At 40.5% G+C, this 25,667-nt stretch overlaps 1 protein-coding gene across 2 annotated transcripts in view; it reads right to left on the reverse strand.

Moving 5' to 3' along the window:
• LOC150084799 (uncharacterized) overlaps nt 1-22,525 on the reverse strand; it is a 266,830-nt gene extending 244,305 nt beyond the window's left edge. Inside the window, exon 1 of one of the 2 annotated variants that reach the window (XM_090376617.1) lies at nt 22,437-22,525. The gene's annotated coding sequence lies outside the window, so the exon portion shown is untranslated. The remainder of the gene's footprint in view (nt 1-22,436) is intronic. The other variant, XM_090376615.1, reaches the window with a different exon arrangement.
• Nucleotides 22,526-25,667: the final 3,142 nt, after the last annotated feature.

The following is a 25,667-nucleotide window of genomic DNA, read 5'->3' on the forward strand; positions in this document are numbered from 1 at the left end:
ACAACGCATGTCCACACACGTGTCAGATGAGATATGTCAGAATTTGTCACGAATAGAAGAAATACAAAAACTATTATATTTAGGTCACCCGAATAATTAAATTCATCTGCCGTGCTGTGTGTCTTATGTCTGTTAATTGCGTGTGTTCTATGGTCGATTTGTCTGTTTTGCTGGACGAAAAACCCCAGTTTCTGGGGGGGGGGGGACCTTGCTATCTACGCCTGAGACCGACTAACTTAGCCACGGAGTGAAAAAAGCCCACTAAAGTTCCTCGCGTCATCGACGGGATTCGAGCCCGGGCCTTTTCCACCCGGTGTGGGGAGGACGATGACGATACCACTGTGCTACCCACGCAGACTTCGCAGATTTCATAAATGAAATTAAATGTTCATTTAATTAAAAAAATATATATTCGCTCTCTACAAAAACTTGCACCGAACATAACTGATGTGTTTTCTTTTAATGAATTAACTTTAAAATATATTTAATAACAAGAATGTTAGCTCGAGATTTTGCTTCAGAGATAAATAATTTAGCGCTCCAACTGTTGTCTTCTTTGCTAAGTAAGAAGACCTTACTTTTGGATTACTTCTATCCTCTGATAAAAAGAAATTATATTATTGGTCGTTGAATTACAGGAAATTGCATTATGACGCAATAATGAACATTTCAAATGCCTGTTCGGCTACCAGAAGACGAATTTGTTTACTATTAATATACGAGATTTTGAGATATTTAGTTTCAACAATGTTATCAAATCATTCTTTATATAAATCCTTTGTCTTAGTGATTGATAATCCCTGTCTGTTTTGAACTCGTCCATCCGAACCTATTATATTAAAATAGCACCTTAAAAATATGATCAGAATCAGTTTCACTATACGAAACATAGCGGGCCAATGAAAGTGCATGTCAGTGCACGTGCACACTCACGCACAGTGCAATCTAAAAATGCACGCATGGATCAACACGCACTGGCACAACCATTAAACACGAACCGTACAGAATTACGGCATTATAACCACGTCTTTGGCCAAGTCACGCTACGCCAAACACCTGCCCACAAGTAGTGAATTCGTGATGGAACAATTATCGCTCACAGATGATATTTTTTATTGTTATTTACCTCAGAATTATAAAGAGATGAAAGACTGCAGTAAAGAATAAATGGGTTACATTTTGAGGTTAATATTTGCGCTAAAATGTTCAGTTAAATCGACAATTAAAATATATATTTGTCATTAATGAAAACTATTTGTTTTTTCAATAGAAATTGCTGGTCATTAAGCTAGCGATACGTGTCCATAATGGTTTAAATGAAATTTTTTAGCCATTGTTTTTCTTATCCGAGTACGCTATAGCGAAATGGATTCACAGTATCATAAGCACATCAACTTTGTCACCCGAACTGTTTCAGTATTTGCCTTCTAACATTCACCATCGCAGCTGGATGACGTAAATATGACGTCATCCAGCCCCTGACATTCATTTGTCACCCAGTATGGACAATTTCGTGTTGCTTATCAAGATATTACGGAGGAACTGACCACTCTGTTCAATTGATTCTGCAGCCTTTGTTTACCAGAAATGAGTGAAGGGTTAGGAAAGAGGGAAAGTGTTGGTGGGGGGAAATAGAGGAGTAAGCATACAGTTGGCACCATTTCTGCATGACGTCTATATCACTGACAGGCAGCAACCAATGAAGAAGTCCTTCATTGGAGGAGCCTCTTCCTAAGCATGATTGAATATCTGTCATGGAAATATGAAGTGCAGAATTAAAAGACCTCTCCGAAAAGTTAATTAATTGCGGAGAGAGACGTGCATCTTTGAAGATGGATCTGCCCTCTCAATCTAAATGATTCTGAGAACTTCTCATATACCATTTCCACATTTCAAGTGAAATATAATCTACGAAATCGAATTCGATGCTTTTATCAGTGGTCTCGTATTTCATGGCAGTATATGCACTTTCAGCGCCTCTCTAGTTCAAGATGGATTGAGAAGTTATTAATTTCATATCGTAGCCTGTTTCTGTCCGAAATACGATTTACTCGTTTCCTGTTTCGTATTCTTAAATATGGTCTTACTACTTTTTCATTTTTAATTTCTCCCTTGTTTTCATTCTTCCTTTAAACTAGATGCCAAAGAGGAGTAACTGTTGCAAAGTTTAAATTTATCCTTTGTCAGTTGTCAGCAGAGTTTTGTGCCATACTTTATTCGAAGTAATTTAAAATATATTTTTGTGTCATTGTCAAAGATTGCAATATCAGAGAATTACCAGTAGGACACCAAGAACATTATCACCTATTACTACGTATTTTTCGATAATGCCAATACCGAGTTATAAACAGATTAGTTGCGTTGTTTTTGTAGTATGGTTTCAGGAGCATCAGCGATTTGCGTGTGTGGTCGATTTTCTGATGCTGGACGAAAAATCCGAGTTTCCGGGAGAAAAAATCATGCTTTCTTCTCCTGAGATCGACTAACTCAGTCAAGTTTTGAAAGACGATCCATAAATATTCCTCACTTCATCCACGGGACTAGAACTCATGTCTTTTCAACCCCGTGTGGGGAGGACGGCGATTCTACCAATTGTGCTACCCACGAGGGCTAGATTAGTACCATTCCATCATTACAAAATCGATTAGTGGAAGTGCAAATATTTGTGCCCTCGTGGTTAGCACAGTTGGTAGGATCGCCGTCCTCCCCGCACCAGGTGGAAAAGACCCGAATTCGAGTCCTGTCGATGACGGGAGGAATTTTTATGGGCATTTTTCACAACTTGGCTGAGTTAGTCGCACTCAGTCGAGGGTAGCATGGTTTTTTCCTAGAAACTCGGGTTTTTTGTCCAGCAAACAGAAAATCGACCTCACAACACGCAATTTACAGAAAATATACACGGAGCAATATGTCCTTAGTTGCTGATGCTCCTAATTTCCAACAACAACAACAGCAAATATTTGTTTCAAAAACATATTTACGGTTGCGTGTAATCCACGTTAGCTGTGTGTGTGTGTGTGTTACGAAAGCCTGAATCTCATTGAATAATCAAATAAAATTGAAAACGGTGTCGGAGAGATAAGATGAAAGCCGAGGACTACCTTGGCAGCAAAACAACAAACGTATTGTAGAGACACCGACTGAGCTCCCCCGATCTGACGGAAATGTATTACAGTTGAACATGTATTACAAAAAACAACTGTAATCACAAGAGAGGCTGTAGCTTAATAAGTACGTTGAATGAGAGAATGCAGCACACTATGAAAAGAACACTTCCTTTTATAACATGTCCTAAGGTGACCTTCGGTTGACAGGACGGCGATGGCAGTGGTCTGTTTAGTTTTTATAACACGCACGTAGTTATTCCGTAATATGAGAATCGACATTAATTACCAGCGTTCATCAGGTGAAAAGATAACGCTACATTATTCTCTTCCTCAAAGCAATTAAGGGCCGCATAGAAATATAGAGTTGTACTGGAGACCACTCTACTAAATCACAGCTTCAGACAGTGGTGCAGCACGCCCTACATTGTTAAGAATTAACTAAATTCTCCCCTCACTTCCGGCACTGTTGCCCTCAGAAACCTTGAGCTTTATGTCCATCTAAGATGAAAGAGTGGAGACCGAAAAAGGACCACACATTTGCTCGCACTAAGCGGCAGAATAACGAATGTCAGGCAGTTTCTGTTAAGGTCTGTAATGTGTGCTATTACATGGAGGGATGGTACGAGACATCAATTAGTAAATTGTAGGCGACACTTCACTCTCTCAGAGTTGGCCATGTTAATAGATATAATGGACCTTCTGGATCCATTGAATATCAAAAGTTACAGGGAGTATTTTGTAGATGATAATGGATCATTCCTGAAGCAATCTGATATCAGTTGACAGTAATCACTGGTGTAGCCTTACATTAAGCTTTTCAGTCCTGCTACAAGTCCAAGGCATCATAGCCAAAGTAGCTTATGCGTCATCAAACCCCCATAACAACAAGTCCAAGTTTTTCTTACCTACTTCATGAATTTTTTTTAAATTCAAAGCGTCAAGGAATGTTTTGGTACCTTGCTTACTAGTATTCAGTAAACGTGCACTAATTAGATAATTTACGCGTCTGTTCGGTTAAATTCTAAGGTAGTGCAAAACCCGTAAAGATTCATATTTGTAGGCCACGTAGGAATATTCTCTTTGATATTCATCAAAGAGAATATTCCAAAAATTACAAATTTTTGATTATGGACATATAGATACGAAATGCTTCATAGTGTTAATTTTTAAACATTATGGCCCAACACTCACTCACTGGCCAAAAATTACAAACCTTAGTTTAGTATTTAGTAGGGCAACCCTTTGCCTGAATTACAGTCCGTATACGTTGTGGCATCTATTCCACTAAGTATCTAATAGAGATTAGCTACAGATTTGACCCTTCTTTTCCATCAGGATATTTATTAGCTGCTGTAGTGTGGTCAGTACAGATTTGTGAAACCAAACTGCCCTTTCCAACTTATTCCGGACATGAAATTTTCAGTTAGATTCAGATCTGGAATATTAGACTGGTAGATGGCGTAAATCTTGGGAACGTTCCTCGAACCATTCAGATACAATTCTTGCACGGTGAGTAGTTGCATTGTTGTCTTGAAAGAACCCGTAGCAATCCGGTAAAAATGAAACATTCGAAAATGAAATTGGTCAGATACGATAACAAGATATCCATTGGAGAAAACACGGCCTTCTAATGGTATGACGAACCCTGCCCTTAGCAACAGAACACACCCCATACCATAATACCACCTCCAGCCTTTTCATTGGTGAACACGAGATAGTCTGTGCATGGCTTCATGAGATTCCTCTGCATTTTTACCCTACCATTAGTGAAAAAAAAAAAAAAACCCTCTAAATCGAGACTTGTCCGACCTCGTGACCTTTTTCCACTTCCACAGTCCAGCCTTGGCGTCGGCGGTACCACTCCAGTCGAATTTTTCGATTGTTTACAGAAAGAAGCTACTATCGTATAGGCATACCAAATCCCAGATTCTTCAACTCAAACCCGGTTGGGTTCGGTTGGAAATCGGTCTTTCTCTGCCTAAATTGAATTTTTCAATCATTTACTGGCCTTTCTATTGTTACCCACAATTCGCTTTAAATTCCTATATTCTCGTTCTTGAAGTACTAACTTTCTGCCGCATTTTCTTCTTTTAGAGCTCATTCTTTCAGCTTCCACTCATTGTATACTTTTGAGATAATTACTTTTGACACACTATCAATGATTCCCTTTGTTTTCTCAGCTGGGATCCTGCTAAACGTGCTGCAACAATAACACCTTACCGAAAGATAACTTTTTTCCCCCATGACTGGGTTGACTAAGAACCCCAGGAAAAAGTATCTAATACCAAGGAACAGACGATCATTCCATGAGACATCTTACAGTTACATACCGTACATTTAATTATTGTAATTGGTGTCAACAAAAAGGTTTTTAATTTTTTGTCCAGTGAGTGTACATCATTGAATAGTCAGGGTTTAATTATAAGTCTACATGTGATCGAAGCTGCGAATTTGGCTACTGTTTTAAATTTAAAGCATCTTCAGTTTGCCATAACGATTTGTTTTGTTAATAAAATAATTAATTGACCTTTGTCATTACGAGGTGCAAGGTCAATCGCTGAAGGTTAATGGTGTCGATTTATGTGCATTTGCATTGTCACGTTCAGTTTTATGTAACATGTTTAAGAGTCCAAGCTTTCGCACAGGCTTTTTCACAATCTGGCTGGGTTAGTGGCTCTCAGGCGAGGGTAGCATGTCTTTTTCTCCCGGAAACTTGGGTTTTTCGTCCAGCAAACAGAAAATCGACCTCAGAACACACAAAATTTGCAGACAAATACACGGTGCAATATTGCCTTAGTCGCCCATGCGCCTAAAATCCTACTACAACAACAACTTTCGCCAGGACCATCCACTTAGTCCATAGGGAAACTGTAAACAATTTTTCAGGACTATGGAGACCAAATAACTATAAGAGGTATATCAGATTTCTTTTATGAAATTCCAGAGGCATTAGAAACATGTCGTAGACAGAGATTTTGTGGAATTTTTTCAGTGTGTCTGCAGTGGGGTATGATAGGAATTGATAATATCATTTGATTTGATTCAAATGATATCGTTCAACTGGTCATTTGTAGAGACACAATTAAAATTCCATACCGTTGTCTGTTGCTGAATCCTTTACGAAATAAAAGATTTAATGAGGTTTGAATACCAAATACATGGGCTATTAAAATAATGATTTCATTGTTATTTGTCATTCTCGTGTTCACACACACTTTATCCCCATTCGCTTTTGTCATTATCTCAATATAGTCCTTTAATAGACGACCGCCGTATTCTTTATCTCGCTTATCCATTAATAAGCAGTTGGCTTCTCAAAAGAACCACGACTACATGTTTTGCATATTCACACGGGAGCATTGATATATCTTTATTTCTTTATTTTTAATGATTACTATGTCTTTTGACCTTGGTAGGGCATTTGGTCTGTAAAAATGCGGCTGAGGTCAATTGAAGGAGTATTGGGATAAGTATCTTTCCTAAATTTCACTGCCCAATACAAGGAAGATCAATAACTCTTCGTTAGAATGAAGAGTTAGCTGTAGCAGGGGCATAGTTCATTTAGGTGTGGGCCCTAGACCTGCAAGGGCCCACGCCCAAATGAAGTAACAGAATCTTCAAACTAATTCAACATATGGCTTATTGTTGGTCTCACAAGCGAATCTTTCGGATATATACTTCATATGCCAAAACATTATGACTACCACTGTCATCAAGAGTGGACGCATCACATAGCATCTGGGGAGTGACGTCACCGACCGAAGCAGCATATACGGTGATGGCACAGCGGTATCTGTCAGTTTGTTGTTATTACAAATCCCGTACGTAGTGCACATAGTGTTTAGGGGGTCACGCGCTACCAGTGGCTGTTCACGTCTGCGCCATAAGTACTCTTGTGAAGAAATACAGTGACACTGCAAAAGCCAGAAAACTGTTGTATCTATAAAGTGTTGTGTTTGGTTCTGCTGTTGTGTACTGGATTTTGGCCGCAAAGCCCCTGGTGGAACCCTACTTGCCCGTACACATCACTAGGAGGTAAGTCAGGCTGCCCATTATTCTCTGGTTAGTTTCCACCAGGGTTGCTGAGCTTCTTGGACGGAGACCAAGTAAAAAAAAAAAAAAGAAAAAAAAAAAAGTAGAGTGTGGGGAGTACAGAGTGCAATACAAAATGGGGGGGGGGGGTTGAAAGTAAGTGAGGGGATGTAGATGAAGGCAAAAAAAAAAAAAAAAACCAAACATATTTAGGCCACCCGAATAATTAAATTCATCTGCCGTGCTGTGTGTCTTATGTCTGTTAATTGCGTGTGTTCTATGGTCGATTTCTGTTTTGCTGGACGAAAACCCCAAGTTTCTGGGGGGTTTCTTGCTATCTACGCCTGAGACCGACTAACTCAGCCACGGAGTGAAAAAAAAAGCCCATTAAAGTTCTCGCATCATCGACGGGATTCGAACCAGGGCCTTTTCCACCCAGTGTAGGGAAGACGGCGATGATACCACTGTGCTACCGCGCAGACTGTAGATGAAGCAGCCCCCCCCCTCAGTTAAAGGTGAAACATAAGCTCCACCAGGCGAAAGGGAAAGAAAAGCCGTACACCAGAGGTGCTGGATGTGATCGCCTTTGGCGTTGGTGTAGATTTAAGCCACTGATCGTACCCAGTTCAGGAACTGGGTTAGCAACAAACCTCTGCTGACCCTATCTCATTTGATAACATCATTTGATTTGATTCAGATGATATCGTTCAACTGGTCATTTGTAGAGACACAATTTTAAGTAGATAGGGTCAGCAGAGGTTGTTCCTGGAGTAAGAAAACAAGTCCGGAGATAGGGTCAATCCAGTAGGTGCCACATCCGGGAGTGTGGTCAGTCCAGTAGGTGTCAAGTCCAGAGATAAGTCGATACAATAGGTGTCAGGTCGATGGATGAGGATAGTCCGGTGAGTGTACATTCGGATGAGGTAGATCAAGTAACTTTTCAGTAAGCCTACGCGTCACCGTTGTTTTGGTTTGGTGGGCGAGCAAGCATGGATTTTCTCCTTTTAAGTAGACTCTGCACAAAACGGGAGAAGGATTTGTAGCAGTGTGCATCATTCATGTAGATATATTTGTGTCCTTGAGGGACATCTTGAATTTCTGTGAAAAGGGTGCATTGCAGATCCTAGTAGCTGAGGCAGTCATAAACGATGCGGTTCCAATCTTCTGGCTGACCACGGTGACAGAGCGGATCCCGAATGAGTCCCGTTGATGTTAATTTATCCTTAAATTAACAGGGAGAGAACTAGGACGGAGATTTGGGGAAACCTAGAGTACTGTATACAGGCCTGGAGGCCTCATTTCAAGAAGGATGTAGAGCTGCTGGAACGAGTACAGAGAAGGGCAACAAGATTGGTGAATGGGACAAAGGGATGCTCTTACGAAGAAAGGCTTAAGTTTTGCGAATTACAGTGTCTGGAAACTAGGCACCAGCGAGGTGATCTGATAGAGGTGTACAAAGCCTTGAATGGTTGGAGCATGCTCAATGCTGATGGGATTCTTCCTCTTGCTCAGAATAATCACCTGAGAGGGCATAAATTCAAATTGAGGAAAGACAGATGTAGGATAGATGTGCGGAAATTTGCCTTTAGCCAGCGGGTGGTTGGAAGGTGGAACAGACTTCCATCCCTTGTCGTGGAAGTTGATAGCCTAAATAAGTTTAAGGCTCAGCTGGACAGGTATTTCGAACGAACAGAGGGGTGAAGTGGAAGTGGGTATTTTTATTTATTTATGTTACTTTTTTTTTTTTTTTTTTTGGCTGATGCTGCATAAGCTTGCTTTCTTGCATCAAATGCTTCTACTAATGCTAATGCTAACCTGGCTGATGTTTGGAATAAACTTAATTTTGATTTTGCCTTTCGTTGTTTTGGGCCATCGGATCTGCCAGGTCTATTGGAGGTACAGAGAAAGGCGCTTTTTCTCCACTTTGATGTCGTTGGCGAGGTTGAAGGTGAATCACAGGAAGGGAGCAGGAAGGCCCTTCAATAAATGATAGTGAAGTCCCCGACGTATGACCTCCAGATGTAGGGGAAGAACACCCACCACCATCTGAAGGGCCCCCACTCACCGTGCAGCAAGCACGTGTGATTGTTAGTATGATGGATCTCTGTATTGAAGCTAACTTTCTCTGGATACTGATTACTGTTGTGCGAGTGCACCAGATCCCGGCTGCATAAGCCACCACTGGAGTGATGACAGCCTTGTATAAGAGGGCAAGAGAATAGTTCAGTCTCCAGTCCCTCCTGCTAACACGAGCGACCAGAGCTGTATAATTCCTGACTTTGTTGTGTAGGTAGTTGAGATGAGGTAGGAAGGATAGTTTCGAGTCTAGAATGACTCTAAGATTAACTCAGTAACTAGCTTAACAAATCTCGTACACTGGGGAAAGGGAAGGACCTGACGGGGTTAGAATTAAAGGTATTTGATTTGCGGCACTAGGAAACCGGAGCCAACATCTCAGCAGGCATTGTAGTCTCTTCCAGGGTCACCGTAGTGAAGGTGTGGTGGGAATGGGCCGAAGAGGGACATGCAAACACCCAACTTGCCGGGACTCGGGTGACCACCACTGGTTGACAGTCGAGGTGAACGGCAGTTGGCACGTGCTGTCTGGGACAACAGACGGCTCATGATCCACAACCAGGGCGCACAGAAAAAATTTCGAGCGCATCATCCAGCGGACGCTCTTGAGGACAGGTCACGGAGTAGGCGACCTGTTCATATGCCCATGTTGACCGACCGCCATCGACACCTTCGCCTGCAGTGGGCACGGGAGCACCGTTTCTGGACATTGGCTGACTGGAAAAGAGTTGCTTCGTCTGATGAATCAAGGTTCCAGCTCCATCATGCCGATGGACAGGCGCGTATTCTACGGCGACGACTAGACTGCACGGTTGGCGAAAACGGGCTAGCAGTGGTGGTGGTGTAATAGTTTGGGGAGTGTTTCGTGGACACCATGGGTCCCTCGTCCCAATTAACCACACCTTCACCTCCAGATACTAACTCGGCAATGTTTCTGACGTTTTTCCGTATATCGTCTATCCAGATGGCACTAGAGAACTAGACTCTTTCAGTAAGACAACGCTCGAATCACAGGGCCCACATTGTGCAGGGATGGTTCGAGGATCATTCCGAGCATTACGTCTGTTCCCCCTGGTCGCCATATTCTCCCGACATCAATTCTATCGAACATTTGTGGGATGCGGTGGAACGCAGCATTTGCCAGTGCCTGCCTCCTTCCGTTGCCGAACTCCGGGACATCCTTTTGTTCATCTGGTCCAGGATATCCGAGGATACCTTCAGCGGCCTCGTGGAATCGATGCCACGCAGAGTGTGAGCGGTTATCACGGCGAAACGCGGCCCAACATTCTATTAAGTAGGTGGTCATAATGTTTTGGCTCATGAGTGTACTAGGAATGTTTTTACGCTCCCTATAATAATACAGAATATTTCGTTGACTCTCATTGCTCAGTGTCCAAAACATTTCATTTTATTCATTCTTCTCGACTTATGGTTAGAATTAAAGGTTAACAATTTTTCAGTAATTTAAGTTACCATAATTTTTTACTGATTTTTTTTTTTTTTTTTTTTTTTTCAGTGAGTTAATGATATCATTCAAATCTGCTAAGTTCATATTTTTTGTAGTCACCAGGATAGTTTTGTGGCCTCGCTCTTAATGAATTCTCGAGTGTATAATGGAATACATTTATGCGCTCCGATGTTGGTTTTAATTATTAATAAATTTCCGGCTACATGAAATTTTCATTATTCGTTGTTTTGCAGCCTGCCACAAAGTATACAAAACTGATTTCAAGGCCGCTACATGAAACGAAAAATGCAGAATGCAAAAGCAAGTTTAGAGGGTCAGAAGCAAATGGATTAAAAACAACAAAGACGGATATAACTTTATGCTAGAATAAGCAATATTTAATGCTGAATTCCTTCGGTTTAAGACCGTGATGGCGTAATATTTTAATCCAATGCGTATTATATCTCAATAATTAATGGGTGCAATTTTTCAACGGGAATACTTTCATTAAGGCCTTAGTGCCGGACCCAGGCTACATACCATAGTTTATACGACCCCGTAAAGTGCCCATAAACCTACAAGTAGTAAACACAACGAATTCTATGAAAGTACTTGCAGTTGTAGAACCTTTGACGATAGAGGTGGACAAGACGAGATTCAGGAGTTGTCCCCTTTATGAAAAACAAAGTTAAAGACCTTCATATAACCCCCCTACCCTTTCATCTCCCATCTAATCTTCCCTCCCACTCCTCCCCAAAACTCCACAAAAGTTCCAGACACGCAGGTGATGAAGTACCTCTTTAATCGCTAGCTTAAACATTATATTATCCCATAGTTTAATAATCGTTGTGCGAGTAATTAATGGGACCGCCTTTTATACCCGTATTCGGACGGCTTCTACGAAAGCAGCGGGTTGGCAAGAGTCTTGTGGCGTTTATTCGCCATTGGCCAATGATTTATAGGTGCGCGAGCCTTTGGGTTAGCGCATGCAGCGTTATTACAAACCAGAGTCCAGCCACAACAACAGGCAAAACTGAACTCACAGATGTGCAAGTCGGAGCGCAGTTTGCTATTTACGATCGGTCCATATTAATATGGGGACACAAGTCCATATATCACCCCTGTTTAAGTGGTTTACACTGCAGGCCTACATTTGTCCCCGAGTACTGTGAAGTTTAAATCTCGCTGTTCGTAGGCATCCACTTATTCTATGAATGACCCGACTTTCTACTCATACAAGGGATCGACCACATTGGGCTACTCACGTGCGTTTAATAAATGACACCCTGCCTCTCAAAGTTAGTGCTGAAACTATTCTTTACGACCAGGGCGACTCTCAGTGGTCGGCTGTTAAATTATCATTATAGGCTTACACGTAATAGTGTAACAGCTATTAATGTCTGATTTCCATTTGGACTGTATCTGTTATTTCCCCCGATTTCACACTGCGCCATGGAAGGACGAAGCGGATTGTAGGGGGGGGGGGTTAAAATAATGAAATTTAAAGTATAATAAATTAACAAGGTATCCTTCTGGAAACTAGAAGTTTGGAACTTATGTATGCCAAAAGTTTGACAAAGTTTGTTGGTTAGTATTGTACGAGTCCTATTACAGTTCACGACAATAATAAACCTACAATAAAGCTAATGTAGTGGCATTAAGTATACACTCAGTGGACAATTTATTAGGCACACCACACCACTCGCTACAAGGAAACAGAAAGCGATGTAATGTATGTGTAACTTGGCTGCGGCCATGTATATATAGGCTGAGAGTAGTTATTTACGGTAAAATTTCATAGCAAAATGGAGAAACGAAGTGATTTTGAACACCAAATGATAGCAGGGATGGTGTTTAGAATATGAGTAGATCGTTCATCTTACGTCGTTCATATTGGAAAACATTTTCGTAAATAAAATTTATGTTCAAATTATCACGAAGTAGGCTGGTAGCAGAAAACTCAGTTAAGGGTGTGTTAAGGGCCAAAGCAACTAAGGCTATGAGGCGTCGATATATTTTTTCTATAACTGTTAGTATTCCACTGTTGGCTTGTTATTTAACGAAAAACCCGAGATTCCGGGAGAATAGACAAAATAACCTAGGCCTTATCCACTTGGTGTGGGTAGACGGTGATTATAACTACTGTTAATCCCACGAGGACTTGTCCAATCGATCACTGTTTTAATTGCATAATGCAGATAGCAGGACCAGAATATGGAGAAAGCATTATGCTTACTGGAGCCTATGTCTGCAGTAAGCATAATGAGTTCTGATGGGGACAGTGTCTTGAAGCGCTAAATAATCAGATGGGGGAGGCAACGTCTTGAACCATTAAATAATGGTTTAAATTTTTAACATATTTTTCTAACCTTGGATTAAAGGAACATGCTTAGTGTTACAAAACCAACTGAAGAAGGAGAAATAGTATAAGAGTATAGTGACAGAAATGATAAAAGCAATCCTCCCACCGAAGTAGAAGCTAGGAGAGTGAAAGAGAAGAAAAAGGTTGGGGAGTAGACGGACATTTTTATCCAAACTAGGTCTTGTTGAGGATACAGGTAATTGAGCGTCCCAGACTGGGATCGAGGTTGCCTAAACCAGCAGCCAATTCTGTTTCCTGAAGAGTGGGGAGACCATGGGGGGGGGGGCAGCTGTGTGCAATTCGGTGGGAGAATGGGCAAAACGAAATATCGAAGAGACTTTGAACATGGTATGGTAGTAGGCTCCAGACGCGCCCATTTGAGTATCTTGGAAACTGCAACTTAGCTGGAGTTTTTTTCAACTACTACTGTGTCTCTGGTGCATCGAGATTGGTCCAAGTTCGTTCCAGCCAACCAAATACGCCCAGCTAATAGCGTTCATGTGGTCGAAAACAGCTGTGATGCAAGAAGCCAACGGAGGCTGACAAAATGGAGGTTGAAACCACCCAAGCCAGAGTTTTTTCGTATTATATTACATTAGATGAGTATTGTAGACGATGACCGAACCGGTTTCCATTCCTGTCAGCAAGAAACAAGAAGGCACAGTTACAGTGAGCTCGAGAACAACACTATATAGTGGGGAATTGGAAAAAAGTTGCCTGGTCTGACAAATCCCACTTCCTGCTGTTTCAAGCTAATGGGAGGACCAGAATATGGTGAAAACATGGACTCATGGGCCTGTCCTGCCAGATGTCAACAATCCAGGCTAGTTGTGCCAGTGTGTGGAGGTTTTTCGTGGTGCATAATAGGCCCCTTGACACGGGGGAAGCAACATTTGGATGCTGCAGTTTATCTGAAAATTGTTTCTGACGAGGCACATCCTATCATGCCTGTAGTATTCGCGAATGAGTTCTTCCAACAGGATAATGTCTCATGTCACAAGGTCATAATTGTAATTAATTGATTCAAGGAACATGAAAGTGAAATCAGCCTACTGCAGTGGCCTCTCCAATCACCAGATGACAATCCAAATGAGCACTTGTGAGATCATGTGGAGCGAGCTCTTTGGAACAGAGATCCGGAACTATTCAATTTGTAATAATTTTGGGAAGCAGTTAAATCAACGTTGACTAATATCCCTGTGGCACGCTATCGACAACTTGTTGAGTTCACGCCACAACGAATCGAGGGTGTACTCAGGGCTAAAGGGGGAAGGAACCTAATAAAGTCGCACTCAGTCTATGTGTACATTTTCAGTTTGCTTTACAAAGGATAAGTGCCCAAACTTAACTATACTTTGACTTTTGTCCATCAGTGTAGTGCGTTATTTCTAATAACCGTCAGCTAAATATCATGCATATTGTTTTCAGGATAAAATTCCTCATGACGCAAACAATAAAGGAAATTGTATTATCATGCGGAATTAATTAAAATGGCGCCTCCGTAGCCAGGTGGGCAGGAGCAGTAGTGCGTAGCACACGCTCTTGATTTAGACCGGGGTTCGAGCCCGTGACCACCAAATACGGAAGGTCAGGGAATGACCACCGCATATCCCCAGCACGGATAAAGGGGTGAGGGTTGGCGTCAGGAAGGGCATCCGGCCGTAAAATTTCCATGCCAAAACAATAAAAAAACGCTGACCCCATATATAATGGGAAAAAGCGAGGACAAAAAAAAATACGGAATTAACCCCGCTTTCAATACAGATCTGGGAGAGTGAAGATGTAACTGAATTTTTAGACGTTTTAAATGGTTCATTTGAATAGAAGTAGGCATACAAATTATCGTGCTCATATAGAACTAGTTCTGATATGTTTAAAGACATAACTCGGATGCCTACTGCTATGCAAATGACCGAACATCTCAGTTAAAACCTCTAAAAATGCAGCCACATTTTTATTCTCTCAGATCTGTGTTATTTTATGTTTTGAAAACGGAGCCCAAAAAAGGTTCCGAAACGTTGGCTATTCTTTGCTTGAATTAATTTAGCTTGAGGAATTTTTAAAGTTCTTGGGGTATTCTGTAAATTTTATTAAGCTAACTATAATTTATATGAGATAGCCGTGTCTTAATTTCCGCTTTAAAAATTTAATACAGAACACCACGGTAGCATAGTGGTTAACAACTGTTGTTTTTCTGCACTGGGAAGTCCCAGGTTCGCATCTCCTTAAAAGAATGAACTTTTATGGGTTTTTTATACTGTGTCCCAGTTATCTTATTTACTCTTTTGTTGGTTGGTTATTTGGTTTTTAGGAGCATTAGCAACTAAGGCCATATTGCTCTGGGAATATGCAGTGGTCATTCCCTGACCTTTCCGCATCCTCCGTATTTGGTGGTGACGGGCTCGAACCCCGGTCTAATCAAGAAGCGTGTGCTACGCACTGCTGCTCCTTCCCACCTGGCTATGGAGGCGCCTTACTCTTTTGTGGCCCACAAAAGAGTCAAGCAGACCACAGAATACGTTCAATGTATAGACATAATAACGACACACCTCGTGACCTTGGTTACCTCGGCGTTAATTTTAAAACAACCCGCTTTAGCCTTTGCCTCTGCAAACGTAGCTGAAACGTTCATAAGGAAATGGAAATAAAACGAGCAACCAGCCGGTTTTATTTTCACAGTTCTATTGCTCTGAAGTTGCCATAGCTACAAAACGAAGTAATTTAAAGCAGAATAAATCCCCATGGAGACCAATAATGTTCGAATTCAGAACGAACTGATATCATGAAAACTCAGTATGGATCAGTGCATAGCCAAGTCCAGTTATTATCGTGGTATCTGAAAGTGTTGCGCAAATCTGACTCAACAACAACAACTCTGTAGGATGACCCCAGGCGGTCTACCATCCTCTACTGAAAGAATTCCAAAAACTGACGCACGATTCCAGTATAATATAGTACTGGCACTGTTGCTATCGCATGCCCTACAGCATATGGATGACATTCTACCCCTCCCTTTAATCAAAATCAAAAACACACATACACACGGGGGCAGATGAAGGAGATGGGAAAGTCAAAGAGGTTAACTACCTCTCACCTCCTTCCGGTACGTCAACCTATCCAATACGGGGTAAGAATTGTCACCAAAAGTAGCACAATAGGAAGATAACAACATGGGCAGAATAACATCGGTAGTAGGAGGCGATAGGAGATGGGGGGGGGGGTCACTTGCAGGTGATAATTTAAATCTCTGTTGCGATGAAGAGTTAAAAAGCCTTGTGGATATGAGGGAAGTGTAAGAGGACAGTCCAGAGGTTCTGGTGAGTGAAATTTAAATCTCTTTAACTAACTTACGGCATCAATGTAATTAGAGGTGGCAATCTGAGTCGCGCCACGAACAAGCAGGCGTCCGCTAGAACCCCGCCTTTCTTCGGCTGGTAGCTCTTAATTAGATTCATCGCTTTAATGAGCACGAGAAGTGGCGGGAGTCCAGCGTCAGTTGAGAAACTTAATTAATCTGGCTGCTGGTCCGTCACCGGGTCCTCTTCGAATATACGCACGCACGGACAGTGTACACGTAAGTACGCTCATTTCCTACTTGCTTTATCACATCCTAGCATTAATGGATCACCAGCTGATGTCGGAGGTTGCCCTTCGGATGCAGCTACTATTACTTGGATCACGTATTATCCGCTCTTTTCCCCCCTCCAAATTCCCTCACCATCAAAACTCGCCGTGGTCTCCTTCCCCCTCTACCTGTGACTCCCCTGGCAACGTATGCTGATAACCACTTTGTCTGCTGTCATCACTGGTTTGTCGTCACAGTTGGCACGGGGAAAGGTGCAGGGGAGTTTCAGTAGGAGCAACGCATTTCTGCACTAATGAGGAGCTAAATTTCTGTAACTGCACGTCGACACTAACCTCGTTATTACTGTTAGGACTACCATTCTATTAAGGACACGTTCATTCTCTAATTGCACGTTCATTTCTCTCTAATAACTAAAGAGACTATTTTTCCTACCAACTTTGATTCTAACTACTCACTTCCTCTGTTGTATGCACCATTGTCAGCTTCCTTTATCTTTCTCTGCTTTCAAAAGTCTCCTTCGCAGAGATATTTTACAGAAGAAGATGGGAGGGGGCTTTTACACGTCGTGAGCAATGTTTAAGATCAAATTATTAATCGCACAATAATATTTCAATAACTACTGGACATTAATGATTTATTGTATTTTAACAAAATATTCAGGTGCAAAGAGAGATGAAATAATTTCACTTACTTTATAGCTTGTTTTGTTATGTAATCAGTGGGCGAGCATAACTCTTATTTCTTCAGCTTCTGTCTGGTCTGTTATGCTGTGTGCCTGAGGTAAAGGGAGCGTCTGCCTTCACAAGCATCCTGCCCCACAACAGCGGCTGAAAGAGTAGCCGAATGATAAAGCAGTACCCTCCAGGCTGCACGGGTCTTCATTGCAGATACCAAAATCCCTATACAAGGTCCAAACCATCCTCCCAAATTTAGACTATTAGATTACTTACACGAAATTTAAGACATTTCATTGAATGTTAAATTTGAGAATCCTCTCGTCTTGGAAAACCATGGAGATATGGTTAGATAGTAACCTATTTCGAGCAAAAAAAATCTTACAGCTGTGTGCTGTTTGCTTCTTTTGTCTGGTTTACAAGAAAAACTATGGTAATCCTTGGGAAAAACCATAATGGTTATGTAAAACCAACTAATCGAATATTTCCACTAAAGTCGATTTGGAAATTCAATGAACTATAAAAATATTGAAGTTGACAGTTTGGAAGTAGTTTTGTAATTAACTATTGACTTTTTATTCAGAACACTGGAGAGAATTTTATGACTACAAATTTTTTTGCATTGTCCAGGAATTTGATAATCTCTACCATCTTTAAATTCTGCACTAATCGGCATCCAGATGACACATGGCCGCCACTAGACGTCATAGTAAAGGAAGATCTATCATTTTAAGAGAAAAACTGCACTTGTCCTCTACCGGTAAATTTTCATTGGCCTCTTTTGTAAGGAGACTGATCAGAAAGTTCTTTCTGTAACTCACAAGTTCCAACTGCACCAGTTGGGGATTCGAATTCTTCGAAGGCCAACCCTGTTCTCCTCGTACTCGCTGTGATTTCTTGTTTCCAAACTTCGAGACGGGAATATTCAAGTCTAGTTGAAGGACCGAAACAGTTTTTTTGGATGTGGATTCCAGCTTTGGAGCACAATTGGGCCAACTACACATCAGTTTAATGGGTCAGTGTTTTAAAAATAAATAAATCGACTGAAAAAGTCTTTTCCCCCTCATGCGAACTTTTCTCATCAACCCTTATAATTCTGCTTTTAACCCTTGATAACGTCATGGATTCGGGGAGGCGAGAGGGACAGGGTTATTTGCGAGGTCAGTGACATCTGTCTTTTAACATGGCCAGGAGAAAGGTGGCGTCCCTTGCCTGCAAACCGGTTTGAAGAGCCTGCTTCGTGACATCCGATCATTCATTACGATTTTCATCCATTTTTATAAGCAAAATGACTTTTAACAAGGCAGATGGACCAGTTAGTTTTTTACCTAGGCTAATCTTATTCAACACACGTCAAGTCGATTTACTGCACTGGAAGGCATCTTCGTTTCTGCGAATAATTTCCAATTAGCGGATTAATTAAAAATAAAAAAAAAAGAAAACCCTGCGTTACAATTTTAAAATTGACCACTGAATCTGTTATTATGCCAGTATTGTGGGCAATGTTTTGTATATTTGTCATCATTATCTCTCTCTTTCAGATTATCTCTAATTTCCGGCTGAACTGACGACCACTTTTCAAGTTGCCCAACAGCTGGCGAGTTAGATAACCCTTCTGACTAATTTTTCTTGCCTCCCCCTTTCAGTAGGCTTCCATCAGTCTTTTCACTGCGCAAATCAGCTTAATTCTCGATAAGTTAAATGAGTCCGTTTGCTCGTTATGTGCATTGGCTGTTTGCACTGACGCTCGCCAATGGTTACCCTACTTACAGAGCCTCCCTGTTCAACAATAACTCACTGTCTATCAGCCTAGAGCCATACGTGGGATGCTGTCGTATGGATTACCCCTACTATCAGCATTTAATACAGCTATAAATATTCCACTCCCTTCGAACACACAAAATGGAGTTTTTCTTAGCGATTAGTGCCCTACTTTCTCATGATTGTGAGGATGATCGCTACTTGGATTTTGTGTATCGCACGGAATGGCTAACTAAAGGAGGAACATCTTTGAATCTTAAAAGATCACCTCGTGATCTCTTGTGTAATGCTCACCTTTTATAATAGACTCGTGTCTCGTATTTCTGTGGTTTGAAAATGAAGTGCTTTTCCTATTGATGGCATAAATACATATTTATTTCTCAATTCCGACCTAGTCTGCAATGTAAATTTGATGGTCAGGTTTGAGTCGAGAAAGAAGGAAATAAAAAGTTGTATGGCAGCATGTGCTGATTTTTGTAGGCAGTCAGAAGTTGTCATAGCAAGTCATGACAAGCCAATAAACACTACAGTTCTCTAGCATTATCTTAGGAATGGCGAAAGCCGGAGTTGGGGGGGGGGCACGAAAATTCTCTTCATATTTTAAAGAAAAGCTTCGTGTTTTCCTCAAGGTGTCCTTTCTATGAAATTTAATCATCACCTGTCGTCATGACAACTGCAAATTCTGTCCCGCATTAGTGATTTTTTTTAAAATCCCTAATCCACGCACTATCGTTGGTGTCCTGTTATAGTTTTCCCAATTACTCTTGGCGATTCGGTCTTTACAAAGTTCGACTTGCAATACATAGAGCTCCTTCTAGAGGCAGCGTTGGGATATAATTTCACTCCAATTAAATGCGGGTGGATCACATTTCGCCAGCTTACAGAAAGGCATTCGTAATCTGTTTTCATTATATCCGCAGCCATTTCTAAATGATCAGACCAGTTCCAGTACACTTTAGGCATCAGTTGACGAGCAGGAGCAGTAATAATTGGATACTAGCTGTCTGTATCACGTAACTAGTGCTACATTAGCAAAAATGAAAAAAAAAAAAAAAACAATCTTTTGAGCGAAATAACTCTAAATTTGCCATTAGAAAAAAAAAAAAGTTATTTTGTAATGGATTTCGCAACAGATTGTCCTCTTATCTTTACGGATTAGCCAATACTCCACCTTTAATAATAACAGTCTAATTTATATTATATTAATAGCTATTATACACATTATGGGAAAAGAAGTTGTAAATACTTGACTACGTCAGGTATTTACAACTTTGTTTCCCCTAATGAGAGAGACTATTTCTTTTGTCTAAAAAAAAAAAAAAAAAAAAGGCGACACGCACAAAAAATACCGTGCAAACAACACAATAATAAAGACCTTTTCTATATTTTTCTTTCTATTTGTACAAACAACTTTTGTCAGTCGATGGAGATGCATTGGGTATAAAGAAGTTTAAGGATTCAAGTGTACAAGTCGGAAGCAACCAAAGCTTAGAAACTTAAGTTTACAGGTTATTAGTTAAACTAAAGCAGAAATGCGAGTTACTTAAAATGAAAGATAATTACAGGACGGATAATAGATGTTTACGTAATGTCGTGACTGGTAATAAATAAGAAATGATTGTGCTGTTACCTTTTGAAGTGAATGGCTGGTTTTGTGTTCGCCAAGTCCGATCGTATTATGTTTGTAATAAGGCATTTATTGTTGTTAGGAAGAATGAGGAGATGGCAGTTGTAAGTATGCGATGGGAAGGAAAGGTAATTAGGAAGCTAATTAAAAGGTATAGGAGCGTATAAGAGAAGTAAGGATTTGGACAGCACTTCCATTCCCGCTTTGAGTATAAAATTCTGTGAGGCTTAGTGATACTATTATAATAGCAAGCAGGTAAGGGGCCACTCACAAGTTGTCTAAAGCAAAGAGGGAAAGGGGAGGATACAGTTGTACGAATGCTACATTAATATTGTTTATTTATTTATTATATTTTTTTTTTCATAAAAAAATAATGCGATTGGAATTCGGGTTCTGTATGTTACAAGTTACCTCTTTGCATGTAATCTCAAAACATGTCAGGATTCCCCCCCCCCCCCCATGCCGAACGCATTGTAAGTTACGTGCGTACTCTTTAAGGCATCATAATTTTTAATGGCCCCTTACTGTTTTTAAATAGTCTAATCGACTTTAAAAGTGTGCAATAAAGGATTGAAGAGAGGAGGATTGGATAGTTTGTTATTTAATAATAGGGGTAAAAGCTGTTAAGGGATTTTACCTGGAGGGGATGAACTCAAAAAGTTGACAAATCACACAATGTAAATTTTTGGACAATCCCTGTTTATGAGGGGTTGGACAATGAGAACTTTACGAGGTTAACGACTCGGAAGTCTGTCAGCTGAAGGACTGCCAAACCGGCAATTGTTGTGAACTAGAGTCCATCTTCCTCATAATAATAATTATTTTAGAAATCCAGAGTCAATAAACCTTTAGAATTTAGTTAACTGACTATTAAATAAAGCTTAGTGAATGTGTCAATCGTGATTGTCCTTGAATGGATTGGACTTAGATACGTACAAAGAAAGGATTAAGGACAAGATTAAATTTACTTTTTTTTTTTAATGCTTAATCTTTCGGGGCATTCAACAGAACATGACATCACCGAAGCGTAACAAGGAACTGGCTGGTACGAGGGAGGAAGGGGAGAATCAAAAACGCAAAGCTGGTAGAAAGGGGAACATTGAAAGCTTTCCCCCTTCAAAAGACTATGGCTTTTGCTTTGTACCTTACAAGCGATACTGTACGGAACTCCGGCTCGAAGAAGCTACAACGTGACCTCTTAGCGTGAGTGACGAACACACACACACAGAGGTCGTCTTTCAGAGTCACGTACTAGAAGAAAGGAGGGTTGTCGGTCGGGTGGAACAGTTTCCAGTAGTGCAGTAGGCAGTTCGCAAACGAGCAACTCCGAAGCACAGATTATAGTCGCTGCTGTGTTCGAAGCAGGAAATTCTTCTCATTTCCTTGCCAAGAGGAAACAGGGCAATGGCGAAGTTACGCGAAACGGCATATAAAGGTAGTCGGGGGGGGGTGACGGGGGAACTATACAAACAACGTAACCCATCTGTACAGTCGATTGAATTACTGACACTAATCACCCTGTACTTTTGATCCTAATCATTACAACCCGAAAATAATTCGCCCGCTTTCCTCCCCCGCTCTCAGTAGGCATGTTCGCGATAGAACGCTCTTGTCTACTCACTAGGGTTTCCACGAAGGGAGGGCGGGAAACGAAACGTAATCGTTCGTAAAATACCAAATAATTTGCTTTCACTTTGTGCTCTTGCAAACACGAATAGAGTACCGATAATGAAGTGTGTTGTTATAGATAAGGAACGAACTTACATGTTTTCTCTACGGGAACAAGCTAGGCTTCACTGATACGTTTGCCTCATCAACAGTTCATCTCCACCCATTGCTGATCGTATCAAAACTTGAGACTCGCAGTTCACCTTGTCCGTAAATACACGCAAACCAACGCGCACGCGAAGTTAACCATCGTATGAGCGGTACTCTGAGTAATCTCTGGTACTTGTACGAAATCGCATCGATCGCCCAGATTTCATCTATTAAAAACGAGATTGTAAAATCTCGAGATAAATCGGGCTTGTAGTAAAGAGAAATAATTTTATTTATTTATGTTTTAAACCGTTATCTATCGTGACTGAAAATAGAGGTTTGGAGTTACAGGTTGTTAAAGACAGTGTGTAATCTAAAGTATCAGGTGGTGCCATCTGTCGAGAACTACTGATACTATCATGGTACGCTATACTGATGCAATATGGCCGGCCGTGGAGAAATAGAGAAAGGAAGGTTTGGTAAAACTGCATAAGGAAAAGGATGCAGAGCACGGCTCTCATTAGCTGCTTGCGTGTCTGCAGCCATAACATCAGAGAAACTGCGTGAGGTGTACTTTGCCACTTAACTGATACTGGAAGCTGGTAGGTGATAAGCGGAAGACTTGGGAGCATGTGAACGGAACAAGTGGCATCAATGAGTTCCGACCGTAAACGGATTCGGGATATATTTTTCCAATTACAACCTTTCCGCGAGAGATGTTAGGGCGGATGAAAAGCCCATAAATCGTGGACCACCAAAATTTCCGAGAGCATCAAAGGCAAACGGACAAATCGTGGAAAATGTAACAACGGTTGGAAGGGGGGGGATACATTTAGTTCCCTCACGCACACACACACACACACACTAGAACAAAAGCTATTACAATCGCGCTTTCTAACTACACCTACAGGAATACTCTCCCACCCAGACTGTTTAGAAAATGATAATGACTGAGATACGCCTAGGAATGGAAAGATGGGTCTTGTTATGATGACCATCTGTCACGAAGGTCGCCAAGAGGGGGAAGGGCAGGTTAAACATAGAAAGCTGCGTGGAAAATTAAGAAATTTTCTTCTCCCCTTTAAAAAACCAGTCCCACCTGCCGTTTTCGTGACTCCCTTTTGCTGAGGATAGTTTTTATTCCCAATAGTCCATTGGATTCGCAATATAAATGCTAAAATTAGACGATTGAATCTGTATTGCGCCGGCTGAGATACATCCTGGGGGAACGTTAAAGTACTCAATCATTACGTTACTGACACATGTATCCAAGAGTTACCAAGAAAAAAAAATTGCCATTGTGGGCAGTTGGTGTAATCACCGTCCTCCGCACACCGACTAGAAAAGACCCAAGGTCGAATTCCGTCAGTGACGCAAGGAATTTTTATGGTCTTTTTCACAACATGGCTAAGTTAGTCGGTTTTTCTCCCGAAAACTCCGGTTCTTCGACCAACAAACTGACCACAGAACACACGCAATTTACAGACATATTACATACGGCGCAATATGGCCTAAGTTGCTGATGCGCCTAAAACTCTACAACAACCAAAGATGTGACCGACTTTAGTTTATGAGTAGGTACAAGATATTTAAAAGAGTAATTATTAAATAATGAATAAAAATAATAAAATTAAAAGAACGTAAGTAAAAAGTCATGAACTTCAAAATAAAGGGCTGTTTTTATGTAGCTTAAAAACGAATTTACAAACTGTAAGCTTAGAATTAATATTATTACAATAGCTTACAATAATATTTTTTCTGTTGGGAATGCTGTTTGTAGTAGTGCAAAACCGAGGAAACTAGTTGTGAAAGTGAATACAGTCTTAGTTTCTATGACTATAGTTAAAAAGGAACCATTACAACGATTACTGGTAAATAAGAGTTTGTGATAGACCGACCATTGTCGAATTTTACTGCATATTTTAAATTAGTAAATTGACTTCAAGGATTATTGAAAGAAAAAAAAAACAAAACAACACAATCACATATTCAGAAAACTGTATGCCAGCTTATAATACTCACTGTGCCCTGCGGATCGCGAGTGTTAAGTAGATTCAAGGTTGATATGCTTTTATCATATTAGTTAATTCAAATTTCAATATTTGTGACTACTTTCAAAGGTTTCACCAGAATCTCTACCCTTCTGTGAAGTGGATGGCATCTGGTAAGTTTGTAAAGTGAGCATCAGTAAACGAGAGATCGTTGCAGATATATTGCGGATTTGTTCAGTAACGGTTGTTTCACGATGCATATTGAACTTCCATCCTTTTCAATCCAAACTGCTGATAACGTCTTTCGCCTTGTCAAAATTTTTTGCATTGTGAAGTCCTGCTGCGATCCATGTCCCCTATCTAGAAAGAACAGGTTGAGGAAGCAGTGCGAGTCCAGGTGCAGTTGGTGACTTGTTGGAGATTCCATAAAAATCTTCCTGCCATTGACAGGTAGGTAAACATCAGGAAATAAACTACGTACGTCCTCTGCAACGCAGTGGAGTGCATAAGCTAAACAAGACACGTGAATCAATGAAGGGAAAAGAATTTCAAATGATCTTGATGCTTTCTTCATATAAGGAGCTACGTAAGTCAGGAACAGCAGGACGTTGCCATGGTTAATTCTATCCGGCTAAAAGCACAGGAACAGCATTTGTAAAAAAGTTGAGCGACACTTCAGCTCTTTGCCTTTTCAATTAGGGGGAAGGTCCCTATATTGGACCAGACTGTACAAATATTAATATAACTAGAAAATTTAATGTTTAAAAAATAGTACTTATTAAAAAGTTAGTGTATTACATATATAGTTTCAAGAAGTAATATTTATTCAGTAAGGAGGGAAAAAATACAAAGTTTTTACGTAATATATTGGTCCAATTTAGGAAGTGGACTCCTAAATTGTATCATAACAAATTTAAAATCTGGACTAATGGTTCAGTTGGTATTTTATAAATATATTAGCAAACAAAGTTTAATGAAATTCAAATATCATATTAATACAATAATATAAATAACTCAACATTAAGAAGTATTATTCAGGACTATTTGCATTCTGAACAGAAAAATAACATTTTCACTCTAACATGTACCATAACTCTCAAGGAACCATGCTTTGCATTTTCTGCGCTGAATCATGTTATCTCTTTTGTTTTCTTCAGAATTTCGCAATACTATCTAATAGCACTTTTCATTCGTGACTTTGGATTTCCTTATATGAAACCTCAAAATACGTCTCTTGTTTTATAAA

The sequence above is a fragment of the Mastigoproctus giganteus genome, chromosome 6, assembly GCF_048544385.1.
Source record: "Mastigoproctus giganteus isolate SK-2022 chromosome 6, ASM4854438v1, whole genome shotgun sequence".
Classification (NCBI taxonomy): domain Eukaryota; kingdom Metazoa; phylum Arthropoda; class Arachnida; order Uropygi; family Thelyphonidae; genus Mastigoproctus; species Mastigoproctus giganteus.